Source organism: Primulina tabacum, chromosome 3 (genome assembly GCF_025594145.1).
Source record: "Primulina tabacum isolate GXHZ01 chromosome 3, ASM2559414v2, whole genome shotgun sequence".
Lineage (NCBI taxonomy): Eukaryota > Viridiplantae > Streptophyta > Magnoliopsida > Lamiales > Gesneriaceae > Primulina > Primulina tabacum.
In genome coordinates, this window is record NC_134552.1 from 1966421 (window position 1) to 1985708 (window position 19288).

Sequence of the window (19288 nt, forward strand, 5' to 3'; positions counted from 1 at the left end):
CTTGATTTCGAAGCTGTTGTTCCAAATTCCTTGTGTTATGCACAATTCAATTTTTATGTGATTATTTATTTTTCCGTCTACTGTTGTGGCCAGTGCAATTAAATTTTTTTCTTCTAATACCATGACTAGATTTGTAGATCAAATAGACATGTCTAAATGTTATTTTTTGTTTTGTGTATATGCAATTATGTTCTGTTTCTTCTTTTTTTTGTAATTGTGTTTCTAATAATTATTGTATAATTGTTTTTTGTTTTTTAATGTAGAAACTACTGCAGAAGACAAACTAATTCATGATTATCATGAGAAAAAGAGTGGTAAAGAATATTTTTCACGATGTTCCCCTCTTTATTTTAAAACTGTGATGGGAGAATTGAAGCCAATTCTAGGTGAGCAGCATATGAGTCGGATAAATGATACTCTTTTCGCCAAATGGATTGATATGCCAGTCCTTGCTATTAGTAATGGGCGGATTAATTATTTTCTAAACAGATTTCAGGGTGATTCATGTTCTTTTTTGTTAGTGATAACATTACCATCCCTTTCAAATCAGCTGATTTCTCTATTGTGTTCGGCCTACATCACATTGGACAACCAGTTGACTTGGACCTGAAACTGGAGACCAAATTTTTGACATGTCATTTTGACGGCAAGGTCACCAATGCCAACCGAATATCCATTTATGAAAAATTGATTTTCCTTGCAAGAAGTGACGATAAATGTGATATTGATGATTTTGTGAGAACTTTCATTTTGTTCATTTTCAACTGCATAATATTTCCCACGGGCAATTATATCACTCCTGGATTTATATTTCCTCATCTCGATGATCTTACGATATTTTTTAAATATGCTTGGGGAGATGTTGCCTTCCGATTTTTATATCGAGAAATATGTCAGATCGGGAAAAAACCTGCTATGGGGACCCGAACCTAATTCATCTTTTTAATCATTATTAGGATCATTTAATTAATCTGGGTCTAAATTTTTTTTAAAATACATAAGTGCGGAACATAATAAAATCAATCTGATATAAATATCAACATAAAGTACAAGTCTTGTACAACAGATATTCAGATCCACTAGTGTTCAACAACTACATCAAGTGTTGAAAACTAAATCTGCTCCTAAGTCTGGATCTCCACGCTAAACTTGAATCTCTCATCTTCTTCGTGACCCTGATCATGTCCCACCTGTTGTCATGCACACATACAAATACAACAACAGCCGGATAACTCCGGCGAGAATATAATCCCAGTATAAATAATGTATACATGCAATCATATAACAAATATAAAAGTATGAAACAGATATCAATAACATGTATTAAATCTGAAAAACATGAATCGATATAAAGATGTAAATAAACTCTGGACTCGTCATCTCAGACTCGACTCATCTCTAATCTAGGAATCCCGATTTCTGGACATTGGCACATATATCAAATCTCAGCGATAGGAATGGATCAACTCCTAAGCAACATTGATATAAATCACCCATCCAGTGTCTTGGCGACTCAGCCAAAGACTAGGCACATCAGCCCATGACTCGACACATGCTCTGCTATAAATCAATAGACTAAGCATATCAATTTCATGAATTGCAAATATCAATGAAATAAAGTAAAGTATGTGATTTTTGGAAACTCAAGTCAAATCAAACTCGACTCGTATCTTCCCGGTTCGACATTAATTTATACCTTTCTCTGTCGATCTGACGAAGTCGAAGTCTCTAATTCAAACCTGTCAATACTCCATCTGGCAATGACAATATCGAGGAGTACAATGTCAATATACCACTCAAATCAATATTGGATATAATCATAACTAAATCAAATTTTGTTTCAACGGCATAATCTCAATATACCCAGCAATACAGATCGACAGATATCAATCTCAACAACTCATAATCGATACAATAACACAATCTGATATCAAATCTGTATAATCTCAATCAAATCAGTTCTGAAAATCATAAAAAATTCATACGGTATCCGCTCTTCGATCCGGTTTCGATTATACGATAACAACAAACTCAGGAACACATAATAACAGTCATATCATGATTCCTCTCATATCAGATTTTCAAATCATATCAAAACGTAAGAAAACTTACGTCCAGTTGAAGCTCTTGTCGATAGGAACACAGTACTGAAGTCGGATTGAAAATCGGACGGCCGGATTTTGCGTAAATCAAATTCTAGTACGTGAAGGAACTCAATTCTTCTTTGGAGCTTCTCGTTCTTCTTCTTTGCTAAACTTCTGAAGGAATGAATAAGTTTTGTTATTTAAATGCATGGCTAGGACAAGTGGCTCATTCCTTCAAGCTGCACGTCTCACGCATATGCGCGACCCTCCTCGGCGCATATGCGCGAGACACTATATCTCGGCGCATGGCTTCTCGGCAGCTCGCGCATATGCGCGCCCTTTCCCGGCGCATATGCGCAAGGTTCTCTGCCAATCTCGCTCATATGCGCGGGTCCTGTCGTGCATATGCGCGAGGTTCTCTGCCTACCTCGCGAATATGCGCCCGGCTGGGTCGCGCATGTGCGCGAGGGCTCATCCTCGCACATATTTCCAATCTTCTTTCCGGCTTTTCCGGTCCGATCCATTCCGTCTATAATCACATCAATTCATCAACAAATCATTTCAGATTATAACAACAAAATTTTCGGGCATTACAATCTTTATGTTGATGGATGCATGGTTGGATTGATGGTTAGTATTCAGCTTTACTAATTATGATCTTAGTATTTTTCATTGACTTTTATTTTATTTTTTGTTTAAGGCTTGGTTATATGAGACAGTCCCAGTTTTAGGAGTAAGGCGTGGTTTAAATGTTTACCCTCGGTTGTTTTGTTGGGGGAAAGCAAGATCCCACTAAATGCAGGTGACACTGAAACATTGTTGAAATACATAGATTCAACTCAGGTACTTATAATTATTTTAGTTTATTAATCTAGTTGTGCAAAATTAATATTTAGTTCATTGACAATTGTATTTATTTTTAATTGTGAATAGGTTCTGTCGATACATCCATTTTGTTAGGAGGATAAGTTGTTAGTGGACATGAATCTTGTTTTAAAGCAAGAAACGGATAGATCTGAAGTAAAACATTTTGAGAAACTTGTCATTAAACAAATGGATGATATAAAGATGCTGAGAAAGAGATGTGCTGAATTAGAGGGTGAAAAGGTTCGAGCAAAATGAAGGGAAAAAAGTTTGTGGTGGATAAACGTGACAATGTTCTTGAATCTTAGGAAAAGGTTGATAAAACAGAAGAAAAGATGACTTTTGAGTTAGCACATGATGCAAGAGCTAACTTTGGTGATTTTGTTGACGTAGTGGTAAAAGAAGTTGTTTCTGATTTGGCTAAAGAAAAGAAAGAGTTGGATGAATCCCATTCTTTGAATGCTTCAGTTAATGAGAGCAGTGGTGGTAGTTTTGTTGCTACTTCTGAAGTGGAGAAGAAAACTTTTTTTCATCTTCAATTGCGGATCATGTGAGGGCTAGGGATGACCGTGTGAAGAAAAAAAAAGGTTCCATGTTTGTGACTCCACCTAGCTCAACACCAAGACGTAAGAGGAAGGTGACAAAACAGGTAAATGATGTGTCAATTATTTCCAAATCGATTGTATTAAGTTTAATTTAGTTTTTCTGTTTTTCAGTACTATTGTTGTTATTGATGTAACGCCCCGAAAATTTAAAGGTCCACGCGAATCACATGCATGCAATTATTAAATTCTCCTGTATTTTTATTAAATATTTTAATTGTATTAATTAATTATGCTGTGCATATTTGCATGTTTAAAATATACTTTTCTATACTGTTGCATACAAATGTATTTTTAAAGGATATTCGAGTTGCGATCGAGGAACGGAGACCGAGGGCTGAAAAATAGAAAATAATTTTTATTGCTTAATTGTTTTTAAATTATTTAAATTAAGGGTGATGCTTTTTATTATTTTTGAAAATAAGGGGGTTTTGAGGTGATTTTATACGCCGGGACGTAAATTTTATCGGTATTGATTTTTCAACTAAAATACGAACATTTTGGCAACCCGGCTAATAAATTCACATGATTGATTAAACAAAAACTTTGTTAATATTTTATTAAATCCTAATTAAAACTAATGGGCCTAATTTAAATGGCTTGTTAGGCCTAAGGCCTACTTAGTAAACAAATTAGTATTTAATGTATTAATTAAATTGAAAACCCTATTCTAGAAACAAAATCAATCGGCCACCTAGTTTTAAAAGTCTGAAAAACTCTCCCCATATCCACCCACACACGGCAGCACACACAAAGCAACCTAGGGAGATTTTCGAAGGGCAAGCAAGAACAAGCCAAAGTCGTTCCTCCGTTCTTCGTCGTCAACGGATATTCGAGCGCATTTAACGCAAAGGCACGCCTTAATCTTCCTTTTCTCATCCATCATATCATATTATGTTTTGAATTAGTGTATGCATGAAGATCATGAAATATTATTCAGAATTTTCGGAATTCATCATGTGCATGCTTTGAACTTTTGATTTTATGCCCAAAATTCATGTCTTGTACGTATTTAGGGGCTGCCATGATACTAGGTTGGGACCAAGTAAGGATTATGCACGTTTTAGAATCATAAACACTCACCCTAACACCACAAAGAAATTAGGGAACGGCAGAATCAGAACAAACAACCATGATGTTGCTGTCAAGTGTGAGGGATCGGGTTTCATGCACCAGGGGGAGGGCTGCTCTTGGCGTGGGTTCAGGGCTGGCTAGGGACTGGGGTGAGTCGAGACTAGAGTCCTAGACAAGCTAGGATTCGAGTTGGAGGGTTGGGAGGAGTCCTGATATACAAGGACTCCTACCCGCGCACACGCACAGAATCTGTGCAGGAGTTGCGCTGTTCGCTGGGAGGGAAGGGCTCGGTCCATGCTTGTTGGGCAGGGTTGGGGCGAGTCCTCAGGGTCCTAGGTAAGTGCTTGGTGCGCTGGGTATGTGGCTAGAGGGTCGGCTAGGGTCCTGGTTGCATCAAACATAGAGTCCATATAGGATACTACTCTCGGCCAGAATAGGTACCTCTTGGGTTGATTCGTTTTTGTTGTTTGGGCAGGGTTCTTAGTGGTCTAAGGGTCCAGGAGGCTAGTTTAAGATGTTGGTCAAGTATTGGGTCGACATAGTTCGGGGGGAACTCGTAAAAATCAGAAGTTGGCTCGGGGGTGAAATTTATGTGTCATTTAGGGTTTTTAAAATAAGAAAATTGGAAAACGGCTCACGGGGGTCGAGTCGTGGTCCATAAGGGCTAAAATAATATAAAAAAGACTAAATTTAGAATTTAGGAATTTTATATAAAGTTTGGGATTTTTCGGGATTAAAACACCGTCAAAACAATTATTTAAAGATAAATGAAAAAGTCTAAGTTTTATGCCAAATAAAATTATGAAAAAATTCAGGTATACTTAAATAATTATTTGGGACATGTTAGAGTCATGAAATCAAGAAAAAAGTCGAAAACGTAAAATGTCGGGTCTAGGGGTAAAACGATCTTTTTACACCTAGAAATTAGTTAAGGTCATGGCAGTACCCTAAATGCTATTTTTATGATATTATGATTATTTTTAAATTTTTATGAAATGTTCATGATTAAATTATGATTTTTAAATGCCTAAGGGATTTTTATGATTTAAGGTTGACATTTAAAAGACGTGTTGCATGCTTGGTTTCAAAAATAAAAAATGTAATGTTATATATGATTTTTCTAAGTGATGTGAATGAAAAATGTTGAAGGATGTGAAGTGATTGTGACTAATTCGTTAATGGTGGCGACGTCGTGAGGGTTATGGTCCCAGTGGGAGCCCGACAATCGTGTTTCCATCATTGCGAATATGTGGTAACGGTTATGTGGTAACGATTTTGTGGTAACGGTAAGAATGGGAATATCGTGAGGGGAAAAGGCCCCAGAGGGAACCCATTTATGGGAAAAGGCCCCCGAGGGAACCCCGACGGTCGTATTTCTATTCGATCGTGATAGGCCAAAGCTCAGTTGACCGGTGAGAGTGCCGTTGATGTCCCCGCCGCCCAGTACTGTGGTTATATGTAGATGGATCCATCGATTTTCATGTCATGTTGAGGAAAGTCAAAATTAACGATCTGAATTTAACAAAGAAAAAGAAAAGGGAAATGTTTATGATCATGTTAAAATGCTTTTATGTCATGATAAGGAAAAAGATTAAGGTTATTTATGCATATCATGAAATGTTATTTTTACCTAAAAGTATTTTCACTGTTGCATGTGGTTTTATATATATTATTTGCTATAAAGATGATGGTCTGTTGAGTCTTTAGACTCACTAGGTGTGATGGATGCAGGTGGGTTTGATGGAGGTCTTGATGGATGATCCTACTGGACTGTCGGTGCACACAACCCGAGGACCATCGCTTCTATTATTCCGCATTTACGACTTTTGACTCATGATTTATGTTAAAGATTTTTAAGACCATTTATTTATGCTTTTTGAGAGGTTTAGTATGTGCTATACTTTTCAAACTTATTGCTTTTTAGGTTGGGCAAAACAGTTGACGATTTCATTTATGACTATTGCACTTGATTTTTAAAATACTAGTTGGTTGATATTTTATTTTAAAGGGGTAAAATATTTTATAAAAATATTTTCATGTGTTATATTTCATGGCCGAAAATCGAGTGTTTAAAAAAAATTTCTAGTACTTTTAAAGCAATAAAAAGGGCAGACGTTTCAATTGATGTTTGGATTTTCTGTTATATTGCTGAATATATAGCCGCTTTTGGACAAGAAGTTATAGACTTTGAGAAGAAAGGCAATACTCCTGGCAAGATTGCCATGGATGATTTTCAAGGTAGATCAGATTTCTGTGGACATTAAGAAGCTGATGATGAAAGAGAGAAAATTGGTGACAAACTTTCTTGCTAGAAAATAATTGGAGTACGTTGATCTTCCATATGTTTCTTCTTCTTATTTTCGTAGTAATGTGTCCTAATTTTTTAATGAAATTGAATTTTCTATTTTGTAGTGTTGTCGTTTGGCAAGATACGGTTATGAGTTTAAGTGGACCGATATTATGTCATTTTCTTTTTGGTGATCCTGTTGAGTCTGAGATAATTAATGTTTACATGAGAATTATGCAAAAGCAAAGTTTCCAGCATGGATTTGAGATTTATTGCATGTACACAATGGTGCAGGTTCGTAGCAGTCCGAGTTTTGCTTTTTTTTTTTGTTTTCATTTTACTTTATAAAGATAAATGAGTATATGTGTTCTTGAATGTGTAGAAAGAAGTCCTTACGAAATTGGAACAACATGGGAAAAGATCGATGGTACATCGGGATGATTATGGAGCTTTTCTTTCACTGATGACATCTTTCACGATGGGTAGACTGCAGGAACTGTCTGGAGAATTATTTAGAAGATGCAGATACATCATTTTCCCTATGAATGACAGGTGGCATTGGTTTTTGTTGGTTTACAAAAGAGATGAAGGGATATTTAACTGTGGAACTCCATGCATGATCCATTCGCAGTTGGGACAACCAAAGTTTATGTAAGTTTAATCATAATATATTTAAATACAAATTAAGATTAAATTTTGAAAGTATTGTTTGTTGCAGACAAAGTTTTTGGCTAGTTCCATACGTCACTTATCGGGATTCGACCTTGTAAGTGAGCCAGTGTTAAGAGAACCTTGTCGTCAACAAGGTGCAACCCTCGATTGTGGCCTATGCATGCATGTGGTTGGAGTGTCTAGCCCGTGACACAGATGAGATCTGGAGCTATGCACAGAATGTGAAGATGGACACTTATCGAGCACGTTTGGCAGCCACAATATTATCTGATGAAAATGGATTGTTGAAAAATAAGTTTGAGTAATTAATACTCCTCACTATTATGATGGTTAAGAAGTTACAGTAGTACTGGAGTTTGAACATTTCAAGTCTATGTTGTTTTGTTGGTTTAAATTATGTAATGAAGACAGACAATTGATTATTATCGTGTTTGTGTTAGTTGTTACGCACTTCAATATGTATTATTGTTAAAATTTATTTGTTTCTGGGAAAGTTTGGTGTATCATTTGTTCACTTTTCAGAGTTTGGTTTACGTGGTATTTTAAAGGGTACATATCAATTTAGAACAGAAAATTGAGTACAAAAATTGCTTTATTGGGTATATTATGTGTAACTATGAGTACCAATGTTAAATAATCGAGTATATCTAACTAATCTAATATTTAGTCATACATTAGTAAACACACAATGGTATTTAACTAATCGAGGACAATGTACACACAAATTGAGCACAATATACACATGAATTGATTACAATGTACATATGTATTGAGTACAGTGTACCCATAAATTGAGTACAATGAACACATGAAACGAGTACAATGACTTTCCAATCCAGCACAACGTAGAGTAGTTCATCTATTCATGCTAGGATCACCAAGTCGTTATCTGGGTGAAGTTGTTATTCCGTCAATTTTAAAGTACATAAAATGTCCGATTGAGTATATAAGTTAAATAATCCAGGATAATTTAAACGTTTATTGAGTACAATATCTCTTCCATCGATCACCAAGATATAATATGTAATATCCAAGCCTGGTGAACAGTACGATTTAAGATTTCATACGTTTATTGACTACTTGGTCAAGTTTAAGTATAGTTTGGATGTTAAGAGTTTCGATTTTTGATTTATAGTATGGTTGGTTATAGATGACGTGTAGTGTTATAGTAGCGGCGTTACGATTAAATTCATGATAATTTATATATTGATCCAAATGAGATGAGGCCACTTCCATTAGAAATATAAGACATAAGGCTATAACTTTCTTTTTTTAGGTTTTGTTCAAATCATTGTGGAAGATAAGCCAAAAGTGCCCCGAAGTGTGTCGTGTGTTTCGTCGTTCCTCCAGTGACACTGTGTTGGGATATTTAGTATAACTTTTTACTCAGACCTCCAAATGATCTGAAATTTGGGGAGATTCAAGAAAAGACATAGGAGCTACAACTTTCCAGTTTACCACTTTTCCTAATTCTGAAGGGAAAAGGCGTTTCAGAAGTAATCTTTGATGTAGCTGTGCGCAGAGCGCGCCCGGGCCGAAAAAGATGTGCGCCCGGGCGAGCCTAGTTCGAAAATTTTGGATTTCTGGCCGAGAGTTCCGCGGCTGGGCGGAAAAAGATGTTCGCCCGAGCGGCCAGAAATGTTTAAAAATTGTGTTTTGGTATTTTTAGTGTTTAAATACAAGTGTTTGCCCTCATTTCTCTCATTTCCTCCATTCTTCTCGGTTCTTCACTTCAAGTGAGAGCTAGGGTTCTCATTCCTTCTTCATTTCCTTTGATTCAAGCTTCTTGTTGGGTCGTTGAAGTGAGAGCAAGATTATTTTGGGTTCAAGGAGCTAAGGTAAGCTTGTGGTTTTGTTTATTCTTGGATTTTGGTGTTGGGGAGAAATCATGGGTTTGTTGATTGTGTTGGTTTTATGGATGTTATGGTTTGGTTGTTGGATTATCGAGTTGTTGATGGTATAATACATGGTTTATTGTTGTAGGTTTTGTACCAAGAGTTTTGAATCAAGTGCTCCAAGTGTAGTAAGTGGAATTCATTTCCTTGTGCTCACATGATAATATATGTATTGTGTTCCAATGTTTTAACATGTTATTCCCTTTCATTTGATTCATATTATGTATAGATATACCATGTTGTATATGAGAGGCTTTATATGTCTCAATTGTGTAAAAGGGAATACAAAAGAAAAGAGTATGCAAAGTGTTTGTTTTAATGCCCAAAAGAGAGTTCAAATGATTTATTGGATTGATAGATACATAGTCAGAGATTGCATGCAATTAGTTGATCAACGAACATAGACTTATATCCCAACAGAGTATCGATTTATATCGATGGGATATAGGTACAGAGACAAAGATACTATTTAAATATCAATCCATCAGAGAAAAGAGAAATATCATCGTTATAGTCATGTTATACTATGTTATTACATATTTCAAGAGTTAGATGGTATTTTAATGATTTCAAAGTCATGTTTTACAGAGTATGATATATGTAGATTGTTATGTAAGAGTTTCACTTGCTGAGTTTTATACTCATTCCAGTTATTTCATGTGATGCAGGTAAGAGCGACGAGCTAGGACGTTGATTGGAGCCGAGGTCATATGTATACAAGAGATGGAAGGAAGAAAGATATTTTGATATACATGATCAAATAATATTTTGTATTTTGATGCAACACTTGATTGATCATGTATATACTTTTGATTGTAAACATTTTATGTCAAGAAAATTTAAAATCCTTCTTTTCTTTAAGAAATTTTATATTCGGCTGCTATTTTATTAAATAGGTCAGAGGCGTTACATAATATTATCTAGAGTTGTGGTGTGTCAATTTCGAGGTACATAAAATGTCTAATTGATTATATAAGTTAAATAATCGAAAATAATTTACACGTTAATTAAGTAATTAAAGATAATGTACACACAATTTGAGTACAATAGATGAATATATTGAGCACAATATGCACATGAATTGATTACATTGTACATATGTATTGAATACAGTGTACCCATAAATTGAGTAGAATGAACACATGAATCGAGTACAATGACTTGTCAATCTAGCACAACATAGAGTAGTTCATATATTCATGCTAGGATCACCAATTCATTATCTGGCTGAAGTTGTTATTATGTCAATTTCAAAGTACATAAAATGTCTGATTGAGTATATATATTAAATAATTGAGGTACAATACACAATAAATCGGGTATACATGTTTTAAAATCAGGTATACATATACATAAATCGAATACTCAAATTGCAGATGTGAAGTCCCGAAAATTTTAAGTCCATATGAACCACGTGCGTGCAAGTTATTAAATTCCTTATGTATTTTATGATTTTAATGCATACTTTCATTTAATTTATGAAATTTATTATTTTAATTATTTATGTTTATTTAATGTACGTTAAAATGTTTTCTTGAGTTTATGTTCAGATGTTTATTCGAGGCGGAATCAAGGAAAGGAGACCGGGACGATTTTAGTAAATATTATTGTGGTATTTTATTTTAAGTTAGGCTTGAGGCATTTTTAAATAATTTATGAAGTTTAAAGCCTAATTTGAATATTAAGTTATTTTAGAATTTTAAACTTTTAAAGTTTATTAATTTAAGGATGTATTATTTTTAGTAGAGAATCATCATTTTATTTAGTATACTAATTGATTAATTAGTATTTTTATTATATTAATTTAAAATCCTTAAAATGATCATTTACTAAATGATTTATTTAAACATGCAAGCACACACAATTTGACTCACACACACACTCACACCTTTACACATACATATACACGTATATTACATATACACACAAAACAAAACACATGTTATTCAACCTATTTGACTAAGGAGAAAAGAAAGTTTTTAAAAACTCTTCTCTCCATTATTATTTTTGGTTCCTCTCCACTTTTCTTTATCAAATTGTCTTTCCAAGAGCACGTCCATCTTTTTTTTTCTTTGCAATATTCCAGCATCTTTTGGTTGAGGTTATTCAAGAAAAATTCGAGCAAAGTTAGTCCCGGATCGTCTTCCGTATCGTCTCCGCTTCGGTATCGTCGTTACGGTATTTTTAAATATCAAAAGGCACGTATAATATGTTCTTGCTGCATCGATCATGTCATATTATGTATTAAGTTGTTTTTAAGCATAAAAATGTATGTATGATGTAGAAGTTTGAGCAGAAAAATCTACCGAATGTATTTGGAAGTATTTTTGGAGTTGAAATTTCGTGTTATGATGGTCTTTCGAAAACTGCGATTTTTCTGTACATATTTTGAGAAAACTTTCAACTACAAAAACGTAGATCTTTTTGATACGTTCGATTTGATATAAAACTCGAGTTATTTGGATTAAAAACTGAGTGAGTTATGGTGTTTTTAGTATGACTGCTCAAATTAGATCCGAAAATTCCTGTTTTGATGTTCTTTCGAAAACTGCAATTTTTCGGTACATATTTTGAGAAAACTTTCAACTACAAAAACGTAGATATTTTTTATACGTTCGATTTGATATAAAATTCGAGTTATTTGGATTAAAAACGAGTGAGTTATGATGTTTTTCGTATGACTGCTCAAATCGTGTTTCAAGAAAGTTATGAATTTTAATGTGTTCTTGAAGTTTTTATGTTGCAGGCTTTGTTGGGGATCGATGGGTGATCGTTGCTGCATATAAGAAAGTTAGTAATGATGTTTAGAGTATTTTTGAGGTTTCGATTCATGTCGTTAAAAGCTTGAATTATTAAGAAGTCGTAAGAAATAAACTTTAATATAAATGACAGTATTTTTGGGTCGTATAAATTGTAGGGTGATTATAAAAGTTTAGTTCATTGTTATGGTGTCCTAGAATGGTCTCATAGTGTGGAATCTTGATGCATTATGTGTTAATTGGGAGAATAGACATGTCATAAAATTTTCATCAAATAATTCGTTGGGCAGACGGACACGGACCCGGAGACGGAGGTTAGCACGGGGTTCGTGCCTTCTCATTTCTTCGACACATATTTAAACGCACAGACACGGACCCGTACACGGACCTAGGGACGGGGTCCGTGCTCCTTCTTTTACATGACACATATGAGGCAGTACCTACACAGACCCGGGGCCTGACCTGGGTACGGGGTCCGTGTAGCTTCAGTTTTTGGGATAAATATTTTATCACTTAAGGTTTGGTTTGAGGTGTTATGGTATGATTTAACATTAATGTTTTACAAGGTCAAGTGGTGAGAAATTATAGAATGTTCTAAGAAATTATTTAGCTTGAGATTAAGCATGACTTTTACGTTTAAGTTGTACACGTTAAGCTTATGAATTCATGTTAGTATGTTGCAGCAACGACACGATTGACATCCAACGAATCCCTCAGCGCTAAGTAAGTATGTATGACGTGCAAAGAAAATATTTGAAGTTTTTGAGGTATGCTAAATGTCTTGTGACCAAAAGTAAATGGGTTTGGAAGTCGGTGAACGTGGACGAGGACCTCTCCACCCCGTTAAATTATGAACGGGTTTGAAGTTAGGATTGGAAAGCGTTAAATTATGAACGGGGACCAATCCGCCCGTTAAATTATGAACGGGTTAGATCGTGGTTGTGAAGCGTTAAATTATGAACGTGGATCAACTGTCCTGTTAAATTATGAACAGGGATCTCATGTATGTGGCAGTGGATACGTCCCTGTCAGCCCAGTACTGTGGTTTGTCTTATCAGATATTTATTATGTTAAGGGATCACTTGCTTTGAAACATCCTTACGAAAATGATGAAGTTACGTATGTTCAAGTATGTTCAAGTATGCAGCATGTTTATGAAAGTTTATGATGATGACACGTCAGAGTATGTATGTACGTATGTTCAAAGTCATTATGCAAAATTCAAAGTTATTATGCAAAGTTCAAGCTATTATTCAAGTTCAAGTTTCAAAGTATGTATGTTCAAGTTTTAAGGTTATTATGAAAGTTTTAAATTTATTATGCAAGTTTCAAGTTTATTATGCAAGTTCAAGTTTGAAGTTATGTATGTTCTATTTTTAAGTTGCATGCGATTTTATTATGTAGTACTCGTTATTCCAGTTTATACGTGTTGAGTCTTTAGACTCACTAGACTTGATCGATGCAGGTGAGTATGTTGATGAGGAGACAGGAGGTGGCGACCAAGGGGCAGACTTGGACTGAGCGGAAGGCTAAACCCGAGGACCACTATGTTTATGTTTTATGAAAACTTTAAAATATTATGTTTTTATGTTGGTTGTGAGATAATTTGGAATAAGTACTTTGTTGGAAAATTTGAGTATGGGATGTTGATTTTAAATATTATTATGTTGAATGATAAGTTACGACTGTATGAATTTTATGTTTAAGAAAATTTTTAATTTTTTCCGCAAATTTTGAAGTAGTAAAAGTACGGTACGTTTCAGCAGATATATAAAATTCATGAAATTGACATATAACATGAATTTTAGTACTCGATTAATGTACATGTATACCTGATTTTAACACATGTATACCCGATTTATTGTGTAATGTACCTCATAACATATGATATGTACTTTCATCAAAATATAGATGAATATGTTGGATTTACCTTGAAAATAACATATGTCCACCAGAAAAACACACCAAAAAGAGAAGTGATCTTGTACGCTTTAGAAGTTCTTTTACAACACATCAAGTGATGGTACTATAAAATGATATTCATCCTTCTACTTTACTTGGTGAAGTATTGCATCTCATATGTATTCATCTATAAAGAAGTTGTTTTGTCAATACTCGATTTATGTTTTCATGCCATAATTTTGTACGTAACACTGAAGATTTGTACATTTATATCATTGCATGAACTACTCTACGTGGTGCTGGATTGAAGATATATTGTACTCAAGTCACGTGTGAATTGTGCTCGATTATTTAATATATATACTCAATCAGACATTTTATGTACTTTGAAATTGACACACTACTACTCCAGAGAATATTTTATCTTGGTGATGGATGGAAGAGATATTGTACTCAATAAACTGTTAAATTGTGCTGGATTATGCAACTTATATACTCAATCGGATAATGACTTGGTGATCCTAGGCAATAAGAGATGAACTACTATACGTTGTGCTGGATTGACAAGTCATTGTACTCAATTCATGTGAACATTGTACTCATTTTATGGGTACACTGTACTCAATACATATGTACATTGTAATCAATTCATGCGTATATTGTACTCAATACATGCGTCTGTTGTACTCAAATCAACATATAAATTGTTCTTGATTGTTTAACTTATATACTCAAGTAGACATTTTACGTACCTCGAAATTGACAACACATCAACTCTGGCGAATATTTTATTTTGACTTGATCGATGGAAACAATATTGTACTCAATAAACTGTTAAATTGTCCTGGATTATGTAACTTATATAATCAATCGGACATTTTATGTACTTTTGAAATTGACAAAATACAAGAACTTCATCGGATAATGACTTGGTGATCCTAGGCATGAATAGATGAACTACTCTACGATGTGCTGGATTGACAAGTCATTGTACTCAATTCATATGTACATTGTTCTCGATTCTTGAACGTATATAATCAATCGGACAATTTATGTACCTTGAAATTGATACACTACAATTTCGGCCGAAAATATATCTTTTTCTTTAGCTCAAAATATACTCGATTATTTAACATTTGTACTCCAATTTACACATAATATACACAAGAAAGTAAATTGTGTATTCAATTCTCTGTTCATATTAATGTATGACTAAATATTACATTACTTAACTAAAGCTTGAATAGTAAACAACTTCTAATTTGGACATATATTTTGTATTTTCGATATAATATTAGTACAGTTTTCTTGTGCACAAAATATACCTAATTATTTAATATATGTACTCATATCTACACATAATATACTAAATTAAGCAATTTTTGTACTCAAATATCTGTTCAAAATTGATATGTACCATTTGAAACACCTCTTAAACCAAACATTAAAAAATGAACATATGAAACATCAAACCTTCCAGAAACAAATAACAATAAATAAAAATACATATTGAAGTGCTTAACACCTAACACAAACAAAACAATAAATTCTCCAACTTAAAAGATTAACATAAACAACAATCTAAAGCCCAAGTTTTTTTCCAGAGAACATATAAGAATACAAGACATCAACAATCACTAAAACAACATGACAGTAAGGCAAACCAACTCTTTCCCAACATTTTCAAAAGCAAAACAATCACATAATGCGTAAACCACCAATGCTTCCACTCGAACGCGTACGACTTCTCACTGGTATCAACATGCTTGATTCCCCTTCCAGCACTCTCTTTTTCCTGTTAAAGTTTCAAAAAATATTTCAGGTGTCAATCATAAACAAAAATACTGAATATTGAAAGATACTAATAGTAAGATAGTTAGTAATAATAAAAACATTGAAACACCATTTTCATGGAACAATAACAGCTAGTTTATAGCTTCTTTGCAGCTACGTCTGTTATGTCCTCTCTTATGACAACGACTACACTTTGATACACGTGATTCGATTTGCGATGGTATCCTCTTGGTTTTCATACAACCAGGCTGACTCCTCACATCAGGAGCATTGATTACATTTCCATCATCAAGATAAGACTCATTAATGTCAAACGTTGGGATGAGATTAATAATTCCTCTGTACGTTTGGCGGTACATTTCAATTTTGAAATACTTGTCGCAAAAATCATAAAACGACATCAACTTCGACTCAATAGCGGCGCAAGCATGCTTGCAAGGAAGCTTGTTGATTTGCCAATATCTACATGAACAGTTCATGGCTATCAAGTCAATAGTAAATGACTTTTCACCATCGACTACTTCAAACCTCCAATTACAAGACCGGTGCACTCTCAACTTCCGGGATTCCACATATACACTACCAATAGCTTTATCCTTTTTTGGACTTAATTCTTTAACCATCATAGCTGTTGAATTCACATCGTTAGTGCATCATGTTCATGATCTTCATTCGTATATGGTCCACCATACCCACGATAGGGAGATAACGAGCTACTTTAACCCAATTATTCCAACATTCAGTGATGTTATTATTTATAACACCCCATCTATTGCCAATAAACAATGCATTTGCCCAACTTTGTGGTTCAGAATTTACAATAAAATCCCTAGCAACTGGCATGGACTCCAGGATATTTTTTATATGTTGTTCATGCTCCTGCAAAGATGGAGCATAAGCAGCTTTTTTGAATACCGAAGACCAATGCTTTTTGTTATGTTTTGGATATGGATAGCTTCGCAACACCTAAAATGGTTACAAAAAATTCAGATTAAATACATCTATTTATATACAAAAAAAAAAGAATCGATCTAGATAAAAATAAGTAATTGATTATGTATCACTTTCACAAAATTATCAACTAAATGTCTCAAGCAGTACGCATGGTGACTGCCCGTAAATAGTAGCTTAACTGCCTTGATAATCCCAGGATGCCTGTCAGAGAAAAAAGTGTACTTATTGAATGGAATGCTTTGATACGAAAGCAAAACACTTCTCAGATGATAACAAATCATTCCCAATTAATGTCATTCTCCGCGTCCACTACAGAATAAGCAATTGTGAAAAGATCATCATTGGCATCCTTCGACACAGCAAGTAGGATACAACCTTTAAACTTATTCTTTATATGAGTCCCGTACAAAAAATCAACGGTCTACAACCAGTAACAAAACCAAATACACATGCCTGCAAACAAATGAACAGTCGTTTAAATTTGTTAGTTTCGATATCAATCTCACACTCGGCAACACTTCCAGGATTCGTTTCTTTAACAGCTCGACAATACCATCTTACTCTATCATAGCATCCCTTATATGTGCCATGAATATCATGCATCGCTAAATCCTTGCCCTTCCACACATTGCGATAGTTTAACTCTACACCATAATCTCTTTGTAAGTCTTTTTGAATTGTACAAGGACGATAAGAGGGCTCTCCTATAAGTTTGCCTTTCACCACATTAGCTATCCATGTTGCATCTGCTCTAGGATGTCCTCTACTACGTAGTTTATTCTCACCACATGTATGCTCTAAATTGCATTTTCGGATCGCAAATATATTGTCTGCTTTGTATTTAGAAGCATAAATTCTCCATCCACAACTAGTCTCAGTACAAGTAACAGTGACTTTTTCGCTATCATTCTTTCTGTACGAAAATGAACGTCTTGTAGCAACAACATAATTTTTAACACATCTTCTAAAGTCAGCAGCATCTTTGAATGTTTGACCTACACCACGAATGCAATTAATCCAAGCATCTAGTATATTGCTCAAAGAGGCTTGATCAGCTTCGTTACCACTATTTCTCTGTCAGTTTTCCTCATCAACCCTTACCAATATGATATAAACTTGTTAAGTGCAAGATACAAAAATAACTTAACATAAAAAATGCAAAATATGGAATGTAAATAATATTAGTATTGTCAAATAATTCATATCATGGCAACAAAACATATTTATATTATCATAACATAGAACAAATTATATAACCACAATAATCTCAACTAGTGCACAATTTCATGCTTGATAAATTAAAATATAAAAAAATTATCAAAACTAAACAGGGACATAAATGTAATATATTTTACCTCCGAATATTTTGGTTGCGGACATGTTCGTTTTTACTCTCTGCCGTCAATTCAATCACGCTGAGCTTCATACACATATGAAGATGAATCATATTTAGGACATCATCGTCGTCATTCAAAGTCATGTGCATCTTGTGTTGGGGGGCTACGTATTGCAGAATCATAGCTTCAAGAGTAATCTCAGCACATTTTTTTCCAAGCCTCTCAAAAATGTTCATAAAAATACAACCGCTGAAAATTGAAATCACAAACAACTGTTTCTTGCATTTACAGCTACCCAAAAACAACAGGTTGCAAGACTCACTTTCATATTCCATTTTGCACCTAATACAAAAAACATGCAAAAATAATTGATATGCACATTTCAAGACTTTAAAGAATTTTCAGAAAATTTTTTAACAAAATTAACAACTTTCTCATTCAAGAACTAAACATAAAAATTGAGGATAAAATTGCATTAATCGAGAAATCTAAAAATAATTTTTGCATTCATCTTTACACTGCTTTGTATTCAAATAAGGCAGCCGTATGATTAAGGCCACAAGATACTTGTATTGCTTTTACGTTATTCTAAAAATCAATCATAATACAAAACCCTAAATTTTCAAAATTCAATCGGTGGAATTCAAAAAAAGTAATGAATTGAAAAAAAAAAAACACACAATAACAATCAAAAAACATAAGAGAATCCTCAAATTGAAACAAATAAACACAAACTCACTCGCCCTAAAAGCTGGAATTTCACGAAAAAATGAGAAAGTTTGAGGAAAGAAATTCACATTCACTTTATTTTCCCTTCGATGAATTTTTTCTACACGACGTCTTTAAGATTTTGAGCTTCAAGTAAATGACGTTTCACACAGACCCACCATGGGATTTCTTCTCACGAAGTCGATGGAGGGTTTGGGGTAATAGTATTAAAATCTCAAATACAGATGGATTCAACAAAATAAATAGGATAAAAATGGGTTTTAATTAAAAATGAGATCAATTAGATAATTTGATGTTTACAAGAGAGTTAAAACATATGAAATGATTTTGTCAGA

The 19288-nt window shown here is 34.1% G+C and overlaps 1 long non-coding RNA gene across 1 annotated transcript; it reads left to right on the forward strand.

The window, feature by feature from the left end:
* Window positions 1-2692: 2692 nt before the first annotated feature.
* On the forward strand, window positions 2693-7730 carry LOC142538810 (uncharacterized). The gene is made up of 5 exons (XR_012818741.1): window positions 2693-2927; window positions 3018-3597; window positions 6803-6948; window positions 7037-7562; window positions 7630-7730. It is a non-coding gene; the product is annotated as an uncharacterized LOC142538810 (long non-coding RNA).
* Window positions 7731-19288: the final 11558 nt, after the last annotated feature.